This window comes from Taeniopygia guttata, chromosome 30 (assembly GCF_048771995.1).
Source record: "Taeniopygia guttata chromosome 30, bTaeGut7.mat, whole genome shotgun sequence".
Taxonomy (NCBI): domain Eukaryota; kingdom Metazoa; phylum Chordata; class Aves; order Passeriformes; family Estrildidae; genus Taeniopygia; species Taeniopygia guttata.
The window spans coordinates 1,475,330-1,481,942 of NC_133055.1; positions in this window are offsets into that span (position 1 = coordinate 1,475,330).

The window sequence follows — 6,613 nt, forward strand, 5'->3', positions numbered from 1 at the left end:
TGACAATGACAATTACCAACGATGGCGACAATGACCAACAGTGGTGACAATGACCAACGATGGTGACAATGGCCATGGCCAACGATGGTGACAATGACCAACGATGGTGACAATGGCCATGGCCAACGACGGTGACAATGACCAACGATGGTGACAATGGCCATGGCCAACGATGGGGACAATGACCAACAATGGTGACAATGGCCATGGCCAACAATGGGGACAATGACAATGACCAACGATGGTGACAATGGCCAACGATGGTGACAATGACCAACCATGGTGACAATGACCAACGATGGTGACAATGGCCATGGCCAACGATGGTGACAATGACCAACGATGGTGACAATGACCAACGATGGTGACAATGACCAATGACCAACGATGGTGACAATGGCCAACGATGGTGACAATGGCCATGGCCAACAATGGTGACAATGGCCAATGATGGTGACAATGGCCATGGCCAGCGATGGTGACAATGACCAACGATGGTGACAATGGTCATGGCCAATGACGGTGACAATGACCAATGACAGTGACAATGGCCATGGCCAACAATGGTGACAATGACCAACGATGGTGACGATGACAATTACCAACGATGGTGACAATGACCAACAATGGTGACAATGACAATGACCAACAACAATGACAACGATGAGCCCCGGCAACGGCCAACGACGACGACAGCGATGATGATGATGACAATGACAGAGATGATGAAGACGACAACGATGACGATGATGATGACAATGACAGATGATGAAGACGATGATGACACCAATGACAATGACACCGATGACGATGATGACGATGACGATGACACCGATGATGACGATGACGATGAAGATGACACCAATGATGATGACAATGACGATGATGACACCGATGATGATGACAATGACGATGAAGACAACGATGACACCGATGATGACGACGATGAAGATGACACCAATGATGATAATGACGATGATGATGAAGACAACGATGACACCGATGACGATGATGATGATGATGAAGATGACACCGATGACGATGATGACCATGAAGATGACACCAATGATGATGACAATGACAGAGATGATGAAGACGACAACGATGACGATGATGATGACAATGACAGATGATGAAGACGACGATGACACCAATGACAATGACACCGATGACAATGATGATGATGATGATGAAGATGACACCGATGATGATGACAATGACGATGAAGACAACGATGACACCAATGACGATGAAGACAACGATGACACCGATGATGATGACGATGAAGATGACACCGATGACGATGATGATGATGATGATTAAGATGACACCGATGACGATGATGACGATGACAATGAAGATGACACCAATGATGATGACAATGGCGATGAAGACAACGATGACACCGATGACGATGAAGATGACACCAATGACAATGACACCGATGACGATGATGAAGATGACACCAATGATGATGACGATGAAGATGACACCGATGACGATGATGACGATGACGATGAAGATGACACCGATGATGATGACGATGAAGATGACACCAATGATGATGACAATGACAGATGATGAAGACGACGATGACACCAATGACAATGACACCGATGACGATGATGATGATGAAGATGACACCGATGACGATGAAGATGACACCAATGATGATGACAATGACGATGAAGATGACACCGATGACGATGATGACGATGACGATGAAGATGACACCAATGATGATGAAGACAATGATGACACCGATGATGATGACGATGAAGATGACACCGATGACGATGATGATGAAGATGACACCGATGACGTCGTCACAGCCGCAGCCCCTCCCCCACCCCTGCATGTTTATTTAACTCATTCCCGCTCTTTTCTCCCCAAAAACCGCTCCCGACCGGAAAGTTCCGCCTCGCTCAATCCACAAATTAATTAATTATTCATGAATTAATTAATTAACAACAAACACGAGGTGTCCTTTCACCCGTCTGGATTATCCCGCGAATTTCCCGCCACCACCGCTTGGACTTCCCGTAAAAAACCACCGGATTTTTGGGGTGAATTCACAGGAAATTTGGAAAAAATGGCCGGAATTCCGTTTTTTTGCCGGGTTTTCGGTTTGGGGTGAAAAAAAAACTTGGATTTGGGGTGTTTTTTTTCCAAGATTTTTTGGTTCTGTTGTTGGTTTTGCTTCTGTTCGGTGGGAAAAAAAAAGGAAAAATCCCCAAAATCCCAGCTTGGATCCGTGCGAAAATTCCCAAAAAAAGCTCTTTTCCTGCAGAAATAAATCCCCCTCCAGTGGAATTTCTGGGAATTCTGTGTCTTTATTCCTTTAATTTTTATTTTTTTTTTTTTTAATAAATTGGGAAAAGGGAAAATTCCAGTTTGAGGTTTTATTTGGTTTATTTTTTTAGGGGGATTTGGAGCTTAAAGGGAAGGAAAAAAAAGGCTAAAATTGGGAATTTTGGGATTTATTTAAAAGGAAAATGTGATTTAATAGGAGGGAATGATTGGATTTATTTAATAAGGAATAATTGGGTTTAATAGGGAATGATTTTATTTATTTAATAAGGAATAATTGGATTTAATAGGGAGTAATTTGATTTATTTAATAAGGAATAATTAGATTTAATAAGGAATAATTGGATTAATTTAATAAGGAATAATTGGATTAGTTTAATAAGGAATAATTGGATTAGTTTAATAAGGAATAATTGGATTAATTTAATAAGGAATAATTGGATTAGTTTAATAAGGAATAATTGGATTTGTTTAATAGGAAATAAGGGATTTATTAATAGGAAATTAATGGGATTAATGGGAAATATGAGATTTAATAGGGAATTTGGGATTTAATTAATAGGGAATGGATTTATTTAATGGGAAATATGGGATTTAATTAATGGGGAGTATGGGATTTAATTAATAGGGAATTGATTTAATTAATGGGAAATATGGGATTTAATTAATGGGAATTATGGGATTTAATTTAATTAATAGGAAATAAGGGATTTATTAATAGGAAATGTGGGATTAATGGGAAATATGAGATTTAATAGGGAATTTGGGATTTAATTAATAGGGAATGGATTTATTTAATGGGAAATATGGGATTTAATTAATGAGAATTATGGGATTTAATTTAATTAATTAATAGGAAATAAGGGATTTATTAATAGGAAATTAATGGGAAATATGAGATTTAATAGGGAATTTGGGATTTAATTAATAGGGAATGGATTTATTTAATGGGAAATATGGGATTTAATTAATGGGGAGTATGGGATTTAATTAATAGGGAATTGATTTAATTAATGGGAAATATGGGATTTAAAGAATAGGAATTATGGGATTTAATTTAATTAATTAATAGGAAATAAGGGATTTATTAATAGGAAATTAATGGGATTAATGGGAAATATGAGATTTAATAGGGAATTTGGGATTTAATTAATAGGGAATGGATTTATTTAATGGGAAATATGGGATTTAATTAATGGGGAGTATGGGATTTAATTAATAGGGAATTGATTTAATTAATGGGAAATATGGGATTTAATTAATGGGAATTATGGGATTTAATTTAATTAATTAATAGGAAATAAGGGATTTATTAATAGGAAATTAATGGGAAATATGAGATTTAATAGGGAATTTGGGATTTAATTAATAGGGAATGGATTTATTTAATGGGAAATATGGGATTTAATTAATGGGGAGTATGGGATTTAATTAATAGGGAATTGATTTAATTAATGGGAAATATGGGATTTAATTAATGGGAATTATGGGATTTAATTTAATTAATAGGAAATAAGGGATTTATTAATAGGAAATGTGGGATTAATGGGAAATATGAGATTTAATAGGGAATTTGGGATTTAATTAATAGGGAATGGATTTATTTAATGGGAAATATGGGATTTAATTAATGGGGAGTATGGGATTTAATTAATAGGGAATTGATTTAATTAATGGGAAATATGGGATTTAATTAATTAATAGGAAATAAGGGATTTATTAATAGGAAATTAATGGGATTAATGGGAAATATGAGATTTAATAGGGAATTTGGGATTTAATTAATGGGAAATATGGGACTTAATTAATGGGGAGTATGGGATTTAATTAATAGGGAATTGATTTAATTAATGGGAATTATGGGATTGAATTTAATTAATTAATAGGAAATAAGGGATTTATTAATAGGAAATTAATGGGATTAATGGGAAATATGAGATTTAATAGGGAATTTGGGATTTAATTAATAGGGAATGGATTTATTTAATGGGAAATATGGGACTTAATTAATGGGGAGTATGGGATTTAATTAATAGGGAATTGATTTAAATAATGGGAAATATGGGATTTAATTAATGGGGAGTATGGGATTTAATTTAATTAATTAATAGGAAATAAGGGATTTATTAATAGGAAATGTGGGATTAATGGGAAATATGAGATTTAATAGGGAATTTGGGATTTAATTAATAGGGAATGGATTTATTTAATGGGAAATATGGGATTTAATTAATGGGAATTATGGGATTTAATTTAATTAATTAATAGGAAATAAGGGATTTATTAATAGGAAATTAATGGGAAATATGAGATTTAATAGGGAATTTGGGATTTAATTAATAGGGAATTGATTAAATTAATGGGAAATATGGGATTTAATTAATGGGAATTATGGGATTTAATTTAATTAATTAATAGGAAATAAGGGATTTATTAATAGGAAATGTGGGATTAATGGGAGCAGAATTTGGGGGAGTTTTGGGGGATTTTTGGGGGAATTTAGGGGAATTTGGGGTTTTTGGGGCAGGAGATTTGAGGGTTTTGGGTTTTTTGGGGGACAGAATTTGGGGGGATTTGGGGTTTTTTATGGAAATTGATTTTTTTTTGTGAGGGGGTTTGTGGGGAGGGGAATTTCAGGGGGTGGAGCAAAAATTCGGGGGTTTTGGGGGATTTTGGGGGAATTTAGGGGAATTTGGGGTTTTTGGGACAGGTGATTTGGGTTTTTTGGGGGACAGAATTTGGGGGGATTTGGGGTTTTTTATGGAAATTGATTTTTTTTGTGAGGGGGTTTTTGGGGAGGGGAATTTCAGGGGGTGGAGCAAAATTTGGGGGAGTTTTGGGGGATTTTTGGGGAATTTAGGGGAATTTGGGGTTTTTGGGGCAGGAGATTTGAGGTTTTTGGGTTTTTTGGGGGACAGAATTTGGGGGGATTTGGGTTTTTTATGGAAATTGATTTTTTTTTGTGAGGGGGTTTTTGGGGAGGGGAATTTCAGGGGGTGGAGCAGAATTTGGGGGAGTTTTGGGGGGATTTTGGGGGAATTTGGGGGAATTTGGGGTTTTTGGGGCAGGAGATTTGAGGGTTTTGGGTTTTTTGGAGGACAGAATTTGGGGGGATTTGGGGTTTTTTATAGAAATTGAGTTTTTTTGTGAGGGGGTTTGTGGGGAGGGGAATTTCAGGGGGTGGAGCAGAATTTGGGGGATTTTGGGGGAATTTAGGGGAATTTGGGGGGATTTTGGGGGAATTTGGGGTTTTTGGGGCAGGAGATTTAAGGGTTTTGGGTTTTTTGGGGGACAGAATTTGGGGGGATTTGGGGTTTTTTACGGAAATTGAGTTTTTTTGTGAGGGGCTTTGTGGGGAGGGGAATTTCAGGGGGTGGAGCAAAATTTGGGGGAGTTTTGGGGGATTTTGGGGGAATTTGGGGTTTTTGGGGCAGTAGATTTGAGGTTTTTGGGTTTTTTGGGGGACAGAATTTGGGGGGATTTGGGGTTTTTTATGGAAATTTAGTTTTTTTGTGAGGGGTTTTTGGGGAGGGGAATTTCAGGGGGTGGAGCAGAATTTGGGGGAGTTTTGGGGGATTTTGGGGGAATTTGGGGGAATTTGGGGTTTTTGGGGCAGGAGATTTGAGGTTTTTGGGTTTTTTGGAGGACAGAATTTGGGGGGATTTGGGGTTTTTATGGAAATTGAGGTTTTTTTTGTGAGGGGGTTTGTGGGGAGGGGAATTTCAGGGGGTGGAGCAGAATTTGGGGGAGTTTTGGGGGGATTTTTGGGGAATTTAGGGGAATTTGGGGTTTTTGGGGCAGGAGATTTGGGTTTTTGGAGGACAGAATTTGGGGGGATTTGGGGTTTTTTATGGAAATTGATTTTTTTTGTGAGGGGGTTTTTGGGGAGGGGAATTTCAGGGGGTGGAGCAGATTTTGGGAGATTTTTGGGGAATTTAGGGGAATTTGGGGATTTTGGGGCAGTAGATTTGAGGTTTTTGGAGGACAGAATTGGGGGGAATTTGGGTTTTTTATGGAAATTGATTTTTTTTTGTGAGGGGTTTTTTGGGGAGGGGAATTTCAGGGGGTGGAGCAAAAATTCGGGGGTTTTGGGGGGATTTTTGGGGATTTTGGGGGATTTGGAGAGGCGGGAAAAAGGGGGAGGGGGATACGAACCACGAGACCACGCCCCACCCCCCCAAAATCCCCCAAAATCCCCCAAAATCCCCCCAAAATTCTCTCCCCCTTCCCCCACCTCCCCTCGGCGATTCCTCCCTAAATTTTTGGGGATTTTTTTTTTATTCTTTTGGGGAATTTTTGGTTT